We start from the raw sequence: 15,427 nt of genomic DNA on the forward strand, positions 1-15,427 counted from the left end.
GCCACTGTGACACCTGGCACCTTCAGTGGGGCTGAGCAGAACCAGGCGAGGCAGACCCTCGAGCCAGGAAGGGCCTTCCGCTTCCACCTCCACAGTTCCCTGCCCCTCCTCTGTCTCCTCTGCCCTGATGCCTCACCCCGGTGTCCGCCTGGCACTTGGAGTTTCTCCCTCCAGTCTGTCTTCTCCAGCTTGCTGGTCACACCGTTGCCCTTTCTCTCACTCTGCCTACCTTATTTCTCTAGCTCTTTCCCTGGCGTATTTTCTCTCACACTGGCTTATAACCCTTTATTCCTCCATCTTTTTATCATTCACTCATTTTCCCTACCCTCCCAGTCCATGTTTGCTTTTTACCTCATGCAAGGCAGTGTGGCATGGTGGCTAAGCCCATAAACTTTAGGCCCAGAATTGCTGGGTTCAAACCTCAGCTCTGCTGCTTAATCATTTATGCACTTTCCTTAAATTATTTAGCCTCTGTGTGTCTCATTTTCCTCAACTATAAAATGGGAATAATAATGGCTCTTTTCTCATGAATTGTAAAGATGACGTAAGTCAATGCATGCTAAGTGCTTAGAATGATGCCTGGCACATACTAAACAGTATAGATGGGTTAGCTATTACTGTGTCTCTGTTTTCACTAGATCAGTACCCAACTGTTGTGTCAGCCACACAGAAATTGCTTTACAGCAATTTGGCGTTGCCACAATGTCCAAGCACGTGACTGTGTGTTTCCCAGAATTGGTCTGCAACATCATTAGAAATAAAGAAAACTAATCCTTCACTAAAGAATGGGAGAAGCACTTCCTCTAGGTCTTTCATCTGTCTCTCTGTCCTTGACTTTTTCCCTCCCAGTCTCTCTCTGGTCACCAAAGCCCTACACCAGGTGAGGTCCCTTCAGACACGCCCTCCTAGATGAGTCAGACCCGATTTTCCCTGTCTCCCTCTGCTCCCTGTCCAGAGCAGCAGCCCCAACACCCTCGCCCCTGCTGACTTCTGAAATAGACCCCTGCCAAGCTCTCGGGCCCACCAAAGGCCAAGCTGAGAGCCCACTGAGCTCAGGAAGTCCCCTTAATGAACCCAGAAGCGCATTAAAATCCTGCCCCTCCTTCTCTCTGGACTGCAAGGCCCCAAGCATGTTCCTCACCTCCCCACTCTCCTTTCCTTGTCTCGGCTCACCCTGTGTTCCCCCATATTCCCTGAACTCCAGGAGCCTAACTCCCCCGTGCCTGCACCTTGTCCTAGCACACTGCATGCTGGGAGCAGGTACTGATCACAGGTAATCCTGAAGGGCAATGCAGAGGGGAAGGAGGTGGTGTTGGGGAGGGGAAGAGGAGCACCCTTTCATCTCTCATAACCTCCCTGGGCTGGTCCCCATCGCTCTGTCTGTCTCAGGCCCATCCCTGATCCCAGCCAGCAGCAGGGGTGATGGGTGGGGCTTTGAGTCAACGGTGAGGGCTGGCACCTCAAGCCAGCCCTCAGTTTGGCAGTGCTTGATGACTCTGCCAACAAGGCCCTGGGAGGTGGTGGGAGCAGGCTGAGGGGACCAGTGGGGCCGAGGAGAAAGGCCTGACTCTTGGGGGATGCTGACCAGGCTAGGGGAGGACCTGCCAGGGATGGGGCTGAGAGAGCTAAGAGGGACAGGATCCTAACAGCTGCAGATTCACCTGTGCAGTGAGGTCCCCTGGAGCCAAATCAGACAGGATGGCACGGAGTGAGAGGCTAGAGCAGGGGAGGGGCTGCCGGGAATGCTCTGCCACCCCGCCCCCTTCCACTCACCACAGGAGGCCCACAGCTCTGCCTCTCCTGTCCCCTGACCTCCAGCCTCTAACACAGCCCCGGCTGAAGCATAGCTGTGGTGTTAGGAGGCCACAGGGCCAGCCCAGTTGGAGACCGTTTGGCACCTAGACAGCCAGCCTAGAGTTTATGCCCTAATATGGTGATGGCCGGCAGCGGCCTGAACAGGGACTAGCCTCCTCAGGCCCAATAAGAGGCCAGAGACCGGGAGACTTCAGCCCTCAAGACCCCAGCACCCACCCCAGAATCCCAGCAATCCAGACCCCCAATGCTCATTCCTCACCAGGAAAGCCATCTCAGAAAAATCCGGAATCTGGAACCAAGATGACCCCAACCTTCACGATGGCCTGGAGACCGCCACCAACACAAGGCCCCAGAAATTATGAACTTCAGAACTCCTTGCCCCACCCCCACTTCAGTTCCAGCTTCTCAGCGAGAAGCCAGAACTGCATTCTGAAGCCCACCCAGCCCAAGGCCCTGGAACCCCAAATTGCCAGCACTACCCCCACCGCCCACCTCCCCCACCTCCTGGTCATGTGACAGAAACTCTGGGTAAAAGCTATGCTGTCCGCACAGGCCTGCCCCTAGACACACCCACAGAGCCCCCTCAGCCTCTCTCTTTGTCGGATAGTCAAGGAATTTTTCCCCTCAAATAACCCTGTCAAAGCCCTGGTTTTGTTCCCAAAATGTGACCTGGAGCTCTGCATGATGGCTGAGGGAGACAGAGATGGGGGGTGGGGGAAAGAAGGAAGGAGAGAGGGTAGCCCACACCTGCCAGGGGCTCTCTGAGTGGCTGGGTCTTGCCCAGGAGCTGCCACATCACCCACCCCTAACTCTTCCCCATTGCAGGCTTCCCTACCCCTAGCGGACCCCACCCCATCACGGGCTGGGTGCCCAAGAGGCAGATCCTGGGCAGGGGTCCCTGAGAGCAGCTGAGTCAGCCAGGCCAGGCGTGGGGCTCATCAGGCTGGAGCCAAGCCCAGAGCGCAGTGGAGCACTGGCCTCTGGGCTCCCCCCAGCGGAGAAAGCTGGTGAGAGAAGCAGGGCTGGGCAGCCCTGGGGAGAGTGCCTCCCTGGGCAGAGCGCAGCCCAGCCAGCCATCTCCACGGGACCACGGAGCCCTGCCCGTTCCTACCTGCCCCGACCCCCGGCCTCTCATTCCTGCTCCTCGTCCCCCTCTGACCTCACCTGGCCCCCCATCCCAGTGCCCAGCTCCCAGGGGAAGAGGCCAATGTCAGGAAGTCCCCGATGCTGCCCAGAGCAGGGCCAAGACTGCAATTCCACTGGGAGCCACTCTGTGGCAGGCACAGCCCACACTCCAGAGGCAGCCGAGCCAGGGCCACTTGGGGACAAGGACTGGAGGGAGCAGGAGGGCCGCCCTGGCCGCCCCCACAGTGGATCGTGGAGGGAGGGCACGCGGGCTTTGGAATCAGGTGGCCTTCCCTCATTGAGTCAGAATGACTTAGAGCAAGTCACTGGCCCTCCCGAACCCCAGGGTGCACCTCTGCAGGGCAGAGCTGCAGAGACGAACAGCAGCCCGCAAAGTGAAGCACAGCACGAGCACAGGGACAGTCTGAGGGACTGAAGGTGTGGCCACTCTGGCCTGGCACACACGCCTGATGCAGAACAGCCCCACCGTCAGTCAGTTCCCCAGCCCAGCTCTCCCTGCCTCCCTGGGAACAGAGACAAGGAAAGGGAAGACATGGACTGACAGCAACCATCCATATCCCGCCTCACCTCAGATCCCAACAGGCCCCAGTGAGGCAGGGAGGGCACTCACCTGGCAGTGCCACAGAGGTCATGAACTCACTGAGGAGGACAGGGGGGCAATGGGGAGGACCCCAAGAGAGAGCAAGTCTCCCCACATTCCAGGTACAGCAGGAACAGAGCCACCAGCACTCATCAGAACACAATGCTTGACTTGCTTTCATATGATGCCAGCCCACGCCCAGCACACCACGCAGTGCCCAGGGGCCACTCACAGGCCCAAACCCAGGTCCCTATCTCTAGGCACCCCTGGCCATGACTATGCCCCAGGTAGAAGCCCCACTTTGCTGGGGTCGGGGCAGGCCTTATTGCTTTCAGGCAGGGAAGGGGCCTGCAGGTGACAGCCGAGTATCCTGGGCAAGTTCCTCAGGTCAGAGTCTTGGGATCCTCACCTGCCAACTAGGTATAATCCTGACTCCCCCTACCCCCAAATGTTCACTGAGCCCATACCATGAGCCTACCGCATGCAGAGTATTAGGGCTAAATGGTGAACAAGACAGATCTGGCCCCTGCCCGTGCTCAGCCAAGTGTTAAACAGGTCCCAATATGTATGCACAGGGGAGGGTGGAGAGGAGAATGAACAGGACAGAAAAGGAGCCAAGGGGCACAGAGATGCTCCACCCCAACCACCAGGAGGCCATGCTCTATGACTGGAGGCAGGCCAGCCACCTCTCTCAGCCTCAGACTCCCTGCCCTGGGTGCCAGAAGCAATGGCAGATGTGCAACTGAAGGGTTGTGCCAAGGCAGGGCACGGGCCCAGCAGGAAAGGTGACCTTGGGCAGGCAGCCATCCTCACCCTGCCTCCCTCCCTGCCTCACTCCTGCAACAGGGCTGCACCTGGAACACCCAAAATCATGCTGAGGGCAGGAGGCTGGGGCTCCCATTGGCCATCCGCCTCCAGGAAGAGAGGCTGTCTCCGGCGCAGGGCTGTGCACTGTCAGGCTATATTTAGCTTGGTGGCGGCGACAGTAAGATGCAGCGGGAGCCACTCCTGGCCAGGGGCCACCGTGTCACTAACGCCACTCTCATGGGCAGCTGGGGGCCTAGGAAAGGCGGACATTGCAGGCCCAAGGACAGACAGGAGGAGCATGAAAGGCCAGCCAGTGCACGAGCAGATGCGTGTGTGCATGTGTGTGTGTACATGTGTGCATGTGAGGGGTGTGGTGTGTGTGCATGTGTGTGGGTGTGATGTGTGCCTGCATGTATGAGAGACAGAGAGAAATAGTATAAAGGCTATGCTCCTGACTCCAGGAGCTGAGAGATGCGGAGATCCTGGGAACACTCACTGTAGGGCAGGGGTTGGGGACAGCCACAATTCAGACCTCAACTCCCAGAGAAGGAGCATCTACACAGACTCCTGCATTGGCCTTTCCAGGCTGAGACCTTGCCAACACTATACAGGGCCACAGGGTCTCTGTGCAGTCATGGCCAGGGCAGCCCTCCATCCATCCAGACACCCTCAAGCCCACTGCGTGGGGTAAGCCCCCATCACCCTTCACCTGCACCACTGCAGTGGCCTTAAGAAGGGAGCTCAGAAAAGCTCCGAGACCCAGCCCTGGACCAACTTGCTGTGGGCCACATGCCTCTCTGGGCCACAGTGTCATCATCCCTGTCTCCTCCCCAGATCACTGGGAAAGGGACACAAGTGTCTACACACAAACAGCTGCTCTCCAGGGCCCCACTCTCATCCCCTCCTCCCTCCTGCTTCCTGGGGTCTGTCCCTCCGCAGAGTCTCTCAGAGCCCCTGCTCCCCACCACCTCAGTAGAGGCTTGGCAGCCTGCCCTCCCTGCTAGGTTTCCCACCCCTGTGCACACAAGCATGCTGAGTCCAAGCCAGGGTGAGGCTCATGTCTCCAATTCCTACCAGTCCTTCTAGATCCCATGGGACCCCTCCATCCAGCCCACAGGGCTCTCTCTCTTTGAGAACTGTTCTAAAAGTATATCCTGGATTTAGGAGGTAATTATACCCTGGTAACTGCCCCCGAGTCAGATCCCTGAGGCCAGGGCAAGGTCTCACAGGGGCTGTGTGTATTTGTCAAAGGACTGACATAGACTGGCCAGGGCGGGGCGGGGCACCACAGTCATGGGCAAGTCTTGATAGGCCCCTCTCCCCACCCTCTAACCTTCAGAGCCAGAGGTCTGTCCTTTAACATAGAATTTGTCCTTTAACATAGAATTTGCCCACTTCAAACACATGGTTTCCTCCACCATAACCCTAGACAGCAGGCTGGACTACCATGGGAACTGAGGTGTGTTTCGTAGACATGATATTAAAACAATCAACAGCTACCATGGAACTCCAAGGCTGACCACCAAGGAATGCTGGGTAAAGAAGACACTGGAGCAGGAACCCCACTGGGTGTGACACTTCCAAGCACCTCTTCACTGTGACCTGCACTCCACTCCCCCCTCACACACACATACACATACACACACACACACACACATGCAGTGTGGCTGAGGGCAGTGAAGGCACACAAGAGTGCCTTCTGCCCTCTAGGAGAGACCTGGAGGTCCCTTGCTCTGTGCTCTAGTTCTCTGTGAACTTCTAGAGCTGTGCTCCTATCTTGGCTCCCAGCATACCTCAGGCAGAGCCGGAGGAGGCCTTGATAAAGCTCTGTGCCAATTCCAGCTCTTGCATCTGTCATTGAGTAGCCCACCACTTCTTGATCATTAAACCAAGAGTCGTAATCCTTCCCTGACTTGCCCACCTCCAAGGACACTGTGAAGCACCAGTAAACAAATACAAGTGCATGTGAAAGCCCTCAGAAAAGCTAGAAGGAACGTTCGATCATCAAAACCTATGACAAAGACCCAAATATAAACAGAGTAAGCTAGCATCTCCCTAAAAAACCAACAGATAAACAATTAGAACTAATAAGGGAGTTCAGCAAAGTTGCTAGATACAAGATCAGCCTACAAAAATATATAGTCTTTCTCTACAACAGCAATAAGCAATTAGAAAATATAGTAAAAAAATAAGATATCTTTCACAATAGCAACAAAAACTATAAAGTATACAGGAATTAACCAAGAATGCACAAGACCTCTATGGGGAAAAACAAAACTTTAAACTAATAAAAGATATAGAAATGATCTGATAAATGAAGAGATAGGCCAGGATCTCTAATATCATAAAGATGTCAATTCTCCTCAAATTAACCTATAAATTCAATCTAATCCCATCAAGACTCTAGTGGGCTTTTTCTTTCCAGAAGCTTGAAAAACTTACTGTAAACTTCACAAAGAATAGAGGTTCATGAATAACTATATCACCCTTTAAAAAGAATAAAGAGGGGGGATTTGCCCTACCAGATACTAAGACATATACAATGCAACAGTATTTATAAAAATGTGGGTTTGATGCAAAAACAGACAAATAAATATTTTGAACACAACAGACAGCTCAGAGAGACACCCATGGATATAGGAGAAATTAATCTATGATAAAGGTGGCAGCACAAATCAATGGAAAAGAACAGACTGCTTACTAGACAGTGTGGGGAAAATTGGCTCACTACACGGAAAAAAATAACACTTGATCCCTACTTGACACCACATACGGACATAGGCTCAGGATGGATTAAAGATCCAACTGAGAAAGGTAAAACAATAGATGAAAATGTAGACCTCTGCGGCCTCCGAATGGAGAAAATTTCTTGAACAAAACTTCAAAAGCACAAACAAAGCAAAAAAACCATGAATTTCTTTGTATCAAAATTAGGTATTTTTGTTGGGTGAATGTAACAGATGATTGAATGGGAAAAGACATTTGCAATACCTCAATTCAGCAAGGAATTAATGTCTCGCCTACATACTGAATATACAGCTGTATGCATTTGTATTTCTAGAAACACAAGGAACTCCTGCGAATCAACGAGAACAAAAGACAACAAACTGGACAGAAAAAATAGCAAAGGATGTAAACAGACAATTCATAGGACAGTGAACTCAAAAGGCTGTCAAGAGGTGGAGCACGGGGCATTTCTAGGGCAGTGAAACTATTCTGTAGGATACGGTAATGGTGGACACACGACACTATGCATTTGTCAAAGCCTATAGGACTAGACAAGGAGCCCCGGTAGTGCAGTGGTTATGCGTTAGGCTATTAACCAAAAGGTAGGTGGTTCGAATTCACCAGCCACTCCACAGAAAAAAGATGTGGCAGTCTGCTTCCGTAAAAATTGCAGCCTAGGAAACCCTATGGGGCAGCTCTCCTCTGTCCTATAGGATTGCTATGAATCGGAATCAACTTGATGGTGATGGGTAATGGGTATAGGATGGTACAACACAAAGAGTGAATGCTAATGTAAAATATGAACCTTAGTTAATAATAATGTACTGATATTGATTCAACAACTATAACAATGTATCATAGGAATGCAAGATGTTAATAAGAGAAATTAAGTGCAGGCAGAGAGGGCATATGGGAATTCTGAACTTTCTGCACAATATTTTTATAAATCTAAAACTACTCTAAAAAATAAAGTCTATTTAAAAAAAAAAAAAAAAGCCTATCAAGCCTAAGACATCCACTCCACCACCAGGGCTCCAAGAGATGCTCAGATACACTAGAAATCAAAGAAATGCAAATAAAAGCAACAAGATATTACTTTCACCTATTAGATTGGCAAAATTTAGAAGGAGAGATAATGCTGAGTGTGGCATAGGAATCTCATGCTCTGTTTAGGGGATGTAGATGGGGGTAGCCATTCCGGAGCACAACCTGGCAGTGCTTAGTTGAATTAAGTGTCCACACACCTTGTGATGCCCCAGTTCTGCTCCTGGGCATGCATCCCAAAGATATCCTCACACAAGTCCAAAGGGAGCCTGTGATGGTTAATGGTATGTGTCAACTTGGCTAGGCCATGATTCTCAGTGTTGTGTAATTATCCTCTGTTTTGTGATCTGATGTGATTATCCTCCATTTTGTGATCTCCCATAAGTAATGTAATGTAATCACCTCCATGACATAAACAGCCAATCAGTTGTAAGGTGAGTTTCCTCAGGGGTGTGGCCTGCACCCAATATACATATATGGACGTTCTGGCAAAGCTTGCTTGCTTGCTCTGGATCCTGTTTCCGGCTCGTCATCATCTGACCTCCAGTTCTTGGGATTTGAGCCAGCAGCTTGTCATCTGACCTGCTGATTCTGGGTTCGTCAGCCAGAGCCTGTGTGAGGATGTTCATGGAAGCATTATTTATGGTGGCAGGAAGTTGAAGACAATCTGGGGGTCCATGATGGTGGATGGGTAAAATGGGGTGGGTGCACACCATGGAATATGAAGCTACAGACTAGACGTCAAATAGCGACCTGGCTGGACTTAAAGGGGAATTTTGTGTAAGAAAAGTGAGCACCAGAATGCAATGTGTAGCACAATATCATTTATATAAATTAAACCTATATGTATCCAAACAAAAATATATATTTTGCAACAACATATACAAGCAAACACTCATATTAAATACATTTGAATGGTTGCTATGGGGAAAGTAATGAGGCTGGGGAGTGAGATAAAAGGAAATAAAATGAAAGACAAAAGTAAATAAATAACACAAATACCATGATCTTAATTATTTGGGAGAGAGGCAGGAGCTGGGGTCAGCAGGGGCCTCGGGAGGAAGGGGAAAGGCCAGCAGAGATTATGAGTGGGGTTGGGTGGGGTGTGCCGTGAGGAACAGGGCCGCTGAGGCTCTCGGCTGGGCTCACTTCTCAGGGTGGCAACAGCACGGGCCAGGACCTCAGGCCATGGTCTGCAGCAAGCATGATGAGCCCTGGAGCTTACCTGGCACTCATACTACTTTAAAACATTTTGGCACCTCTCATCTTATTTACGGAATCTCCCCTCAGCAGTGCATGGAAGGTGTTATTATCCCACTTAGCAAATGAGGAACTGAGGCTCTCAGAGAATTCCGGCCAAGGTCAGCAGCAGAGCCAGAGCTAACAACCAATTTTCCTGAGGCCCTGGGCCCATCACCCCTGGAAGCGCCCTCTGGGGCAAGACACCCTATGCAGCGATGCTCCATGCCGGGCAGGGCCCTGGTGTTGAAATAGGAAAGCTGGGTTCAAGTTCCCACTCAGGCAACAACCGGCTGGCTAAACTGCCTAAGCCTTCCTGAGAGCTTCCCTTCAGTCAAACGGTGGGGAGGAATCTTGCCTCTCAGAGGGCTGTGAGGACCACCTGCCATAACACATGTTCCCCAATTTGCAAACTGTAACGGGCAGACGCAACAATGAATGTGCCTGTACGTGCTGCTGGCACAGCTGCCACTTCTAAGTCCAGCTCTGCCCCTCTCTGGCAGTTCTAAAACTGCTGCCCCACCCAGGCCTCCTCAGCCCACCTCTGAGAGTGCACAGGCTGGGAGCTCCAGGTGCCTTCTCCAGGCCCCACCAGAAGGGCCAGGGCACTTCCCGCTCAGTGGCCCCGTCAGCTCTCTCCCTGGTCACCGGCCGCTGGCCCTGATGGCCTCCTATCCTTTACAACCCCTCTCAGCCCTGGCATCCTATTATTTTAGGGTTTTCCTCCGAGGTGAGACTGAGGTTCAGAGATGGGAAGTAGTTTGCCCCAGGTCACACAACAATTCTGTAAGCGAGCCAGAAATGGATCCCGAGTCACCCAGTTCCCAGTACGGGCCTCCCCGCTACAGCAGGCTGCATGCCTCATCCTCGCTCCTCATGCACAGTGAGCCCCCACTGTGCGCTGGACACACAGCGTCAACAGGGCACAGAGCACGAGGGCTGCTCTCTGCCCTCTTGCAGCTCCCGTGACAACCTCACCCAGAACTGAGCGCATGGGGGATGGGGTGGCAAAGGGAAAAACACCGCCTCGCCTTAAGGTGCTTCTAGTTCAGTAGACAAGAGACCAAAAAGTAGAGGGCTCGTTCCAGGCCAACCACAGTCAATGGTGTAAGAACGTCTCTGTAGAACCCTGGGCTAGGGACAAGGAGGGGTCCTCCAGGGTGGCAGCGGCTCACTGGAGCCTCTCCCACCTACATCGTCAGTCACAGTTGTCCATCCACCCCTCCTATTCTAGCCCTGATGCCCTGTCCCTTCTCCCCAGGTCAGGAAGGGGAGGATCTGTTAAACTCACTCGCCGTAAAGGATTAATTACTTTCCATGGTTCTGTATATGGCGGCGGGAGGTGATGAGAAAGAATTTGTTTTTAAAGAAAAGGGATAATTCTCAGCCCAAGTGAAAGTTCTCTAATGGCGGCATTTCAGGCACCACAGGGTGTATTCAAGTGAAAGGGCTTTCTTGGAACCTTTTGAGTCACACCCCACAGGAAGCCACCTCTGGGCAGCAAAGAGGCTTGGTCACACCCATAAGCCAGCCCCTCTGCTGCCCCAGCGTCCCCCTCCCCAGAGCCCAAGGCCACCATCAGACTGTGAGCATCCCAGACAGCTCTGCGCAAATATTTACATAGCTCCTCTAGGGGCTGCGGAAGACAGGACAGGGAGGAGTCAACCTCCCAACACTCTCCAGACCCCAGCATAAGCAGATGAGGTGGACAACACCCTAAACCGCATCCCGCTGCCTCGCCCCTGGATAGGCCGAGACAGAAGGCCCCCAGCAGGCCAGGGCACGCTCCTGGGGCCCTGCATGCTGGGAGGAGCTGCAGGTAAGCAGTGCCGAGTGGGAAGAGGCAGCTGAGGAGCCCTGATCAGAGGGGGCTCCACAGTCATGTCACCTGGCCCTATCCCCAAGCTGGCCAGGGAAATGGGACATCTCAGCCAGAGGTGAAGGGAGCCTCTCCCAGAGGAAGTGGCTTCTCGTGCCTGTCCTTGGTGTTCCGGCTCACTCCAGTCCACTCCCATTTCAAGAAGACAACACCAGTGGGCACCAGCCTGTCTCTGACCTGCCTTCCCCACTTCAAAACATCCAGGGCTCCTCTGGAAAAGTTTCCTTTACCACCAACCCAGATTGATGGGGCTCTGGGGGCCTGAGGAGTAGGGATTGGAGAATACAAGGAGGTGGGCAGCAGGGAGGGGTGCGCTGTCAGAGCAGAGAGTCTGGTTTACGAAGACAGGAAGGCATTGGGGAAAGACGAGGAGAGAGGCCCAGGAGAAATGGCCTCAGTGTGGAGGACCACAGCAGGCCCAGCCAAAAGCAACTAGGGCAAGAAGTGACTGTAGAACACTAGCAGTTCAGGGTCTGGGGCAGGGACAGCAGATCGATGGGCATGGGGGCCATCTTCGGGGCTCTGGCCTCCCACAGGTGGTGATGGGGTGGGCAGAGCAGCTGCTGGCCCTCACCCCTCCTCCCACCCTGGCGGCTTCAGCTGCTACAGCGGGGGCCCTCTGACCCTGTTGCCACGGCAACTGGCCTGCAGCTGGAGTGGAGAAGCTTCAGACTCTCCTCCAGAGATACCCCCATCTCCACCCACGCACAGCCTCCCAGGGACATAGAGACCAGGCCAGGACAGTCAGAGGTGTGGGGAGCCAGACAGAGGCCCAGAGGGATGGAGGGGCACCCAGGGAAAGAGGCATGACGGAAGGCTCAGGGTGGGAAGGGAAGAAGAGATTGGTGCAGGGAGAAGGAGATAAAGACCAGGGGTACAGGGTCCCTAGCCAGGTGGCAGCAACTCCAGCAGACAAATGCAGGGAAGCCAGAGGCTGGGTACAGGAAGTGGAGCAGAGACGATGGGGCACAGGCAGACAGAGGCTCCCGGCCGGGAGGTGAGGGCAGAAAGCTGGAAACAAAGAGCAGAGGGACAGCAAGGGACAGAGAGTAGGCGAGCCCACAGGTTGAGGAGAGAGAGTGATGTGGGAACAGGGGTGTGTACAGGGGCGGATTATCCAATAGGCAAGTGGACAACAGCCCTAAACCGATCATCTGTAGCGAACAATTTCACATTTTTTCACTACCTCAAAGATTCTGCTTCTAGGTCTAGCTCGCATCTGTCTCTCTCCCAATCCCACAGCACCTTTCTACAAAATCAAAGCCTCTTTTCAAATTTACAATCCCTGACAGGGGCAGATGACCCAATAAGCAAGGTAAGCACAGATTACTTACTAATTTGTAGTGACCAATTTCACTACAGATTAGTAAGTAAGCACAAGTAAGCCCGTGCTTAACTTGCTTACTGGGTCATCTGCTCCAGGTGTGTACCAGCCAGTACCTGCTGCTGAGGCACTCCCCCCACCCACCACGGGGGCAGCCAGAGGCGTGCTACTGCCCCAGCCCCACACTGCTGGGCTCTGCTCCCAACTCCATCTTGACTTGACCCTGGGCCTGACTTTAAGGGGCAGCCGCACAAGCCAATGAGCAGCTCCACAGCCCCTGGCACCCCATGTCTCTCCCTCCAGCCCACCCCCACCTCCCAGCAGTCCCAGCAACTGAATAATGGGGCTGTCTGGCTCCAGGCCCTGATACTGCACAGAGCTAGGCTAGAGGCACCGACACAGCACAGCTGTCTGCAGTGGCGCCTGCCAGCAAAAGGCCCGCCTCCTTCCCAGCTGCCCCTACCTCCCTAGGGCTGAAGTCCAGGAACCCACTCCCCCATGGCTGACCCAGGCAAAGACCCTGTGAAAGGCCCAGACAGCAACAAGAGGTGGCATCAGCATTCCTCACCCTTGCCTCCCTCCTCAGCCCATGCACACATGAGCACACGCAGTTGTGAACACACACACACACACACACACACACACACACACACACACACACACAGAGCTCAGGTCAGGCACTGCCATCTGCACGAGGAACTGAGTGTTTCAAGGGGCAGGGGTGGGGGGCAGAGGAACTCCGCTTCCATCCCAGGCCTGGAGTACCAGGGTAAGTGGGGACCCACTTAGGGCCGAGGCTGGCCAGCCAAGAGGCTGGGTGAGAGCAGGGAGGGGCAGGCAGCTGGCTGGCAGAAGGTTTTCTGGGCCACAGCCCCATCTGTAGTAGTCCCATGGAGAGTGGAAAGAAGCCGGGGGCAGGAGGCCATGCGCTAGTCCCACTCCCTACAGATACCCTGGTAACTGGACCTCTGGTTCTCAGTGTCTTCACCTGTAACTGGAGTGGGCTGGATTAAATGGGCCTTGAGGTCACCTTCAGCTCCAAAATTCCATGATAGTACTTTTGCAGAAGGGGTCCCATGACCACCCCTGTCGCAAAGAAGCTGGGGTGGGGCAGGAGGGAGGGCCAGCTCCACCAAGGACCCCATACACACTCCGGGTACAGACTGAAGTCTTTAGGTGCCTCTTGCCAAGGGCCCAGATCACACAGCACAAGCCAGCGGCTGTAGGGGTGTTGGGACGATGTTTTACAGTTCAAGGCACTCTCTAAAAAGCTTCACAGCGTAATTGTGAGGTTCCCAAGCAAGGCATATGATCCCATTTTGCAGAAGTAGAGACAGACTCAGGAAAGGAAACCGACTTGTCCTATATTACCTAATTTCAAATGTTAGACCTGAATCCATGACTCACATGCATGTTCTTTTCATTACTCCAGGGTTTCCAAACTTTTAAAATCAAAATTTAAATGAAGCAATATATAATATATAGATATACTTGTAACTATTCCAGTGTCATTTTTAATATATGACAGACAAAGTGGGTTGGGCCCTGGTCAGGCAAACATGGGTTCAATTCCCAGCTCTGCCACTTTCTAGCTGTGTGACTTTTGGGAAGTTGTTTAAATTCTCTGAGCTTCAGTTTCCTCATCCATGTGGAGATGAAAAGATCATCTACCTCCCAGGGTTATTGTAAAGATGACATGGGACAGTACCCACACGTTGGAGTCAGCAGTCAGTGTCAACTGTCTCGAGATAGCTAGACAGAGATAAAAAGCACATCTGCTCTGATGAAGGTTCTGGGAATACACTAGTGAACAGACAGAACTCCCTGCCTCCCAGGGGACCTCTGTTTGGTATGAGCAAATCCTCCTCCCGGGACCCCAGTGATGTCAGAGCGTGCACTCATCAGACACAAGGCCACATCAGCCAACCCTGATCACACAGAGGAGGCTGTGTGGGCCAGCGGCATAAAGACATGCTCACTTTGCTTCACCCACAACAGCGGCAACGTGTGTTCACTGCCTATGGAAGGTAAGCTCTGCGAGGGCAGGAACCTGCTTGTCCATTTGTTCACTGCTAGGTCTCCAAGAGCCTAGTGCAGCACCTGGCTCTTATGTTCAGTAAATGCTTGTGGAATACACACTAGTGAGCAGCAGGGTTTGGGTCCCCAGAGAACCCTACTGCACTGCCCTCCCAGAGAAGAGCCCACCCCAACAGGGCAGGCCCCGCCCGGGGTTCTGTTTATCCGCTGTCCCAAGGCCCGGAACAGCTGGGCTGGGAGGCGGCGGCTGAGCAGAGACACCTGGCGCAAGGCGGAGAGGAGGTAGCGAGGGCGGGGCGTTCAACAGATGAGACAAAGGGAACTGAGGTTGTAGGGAGAGGCACCCCGCCCAGGTGCAACTTAAGTAAGAGAGAGGGGGCAGAAGACAGGCAGCAGCCAGAATACTGTGGCCCTGCCCTGCCCCGCCCTCAATGTCATCTTCCCAGTCACCTGGCAGGAACGGCCTGAGCCCGGAGGTCAGCGCCCAGCCCCAAGCCTGCATCCTCACTCCACGGACGCACCTGCCATTCTGGGCCCCTGAAACTGCAGCTCACCTAATTCAACATTCCCACACCTACACAGAGAGGAAGGAACTAGAGGCGCCAGACCCACAGCCAAGTAGCCCCTTGGCCACCCCGAAAACCACGCCGCCACAGGGAGGCGAAGAGACCCAGGCAGCCTCGCAGCCCCTACGCCCAACCTGCGACTCCCGCCTGGCTCACTGCCAGGGCCCCAACTCGGACCACGCCTCCCAGCGCTGGACGCCGAGTGTAACCCACCACAGCTTGCGCCGTTCTCCGGCCGCCCACCCCCGCATCCCCCGCACCCT

At 53.6% G+C, this 15,427-nt stretch overlaps 1 protein-coding gene across 1 annotated transcript in view; it reads right to left on the reverse strand.

Moving 5' to 3' along the window:
* KCNH2 (potassium voltage-gated channel subfamily H member 2) overlaps nt 1–15,427 on the reverse strand; it is a 32,873-nt gene that overhangs the window by 14,071 nt on the left and 3,375 nt on the right. The gene's annotated exons all lie outside the window — the stretch shown is intronic.

Source organism: Trichechus manatus, unplaced genomic scaffold, assembly GCF_000243295.1.
Source record: "Trichechus manatus latirostris isolate Lorelei unplaced genomic scaffold, TriManLat1.0 scaffold00020, whole genome shotgun sequence".
NCBI lineage: Eukaryota > Metazoa > Chordata > Mammalia > Sirenia > Trichechidae > Trichechus > Trichechus manatus.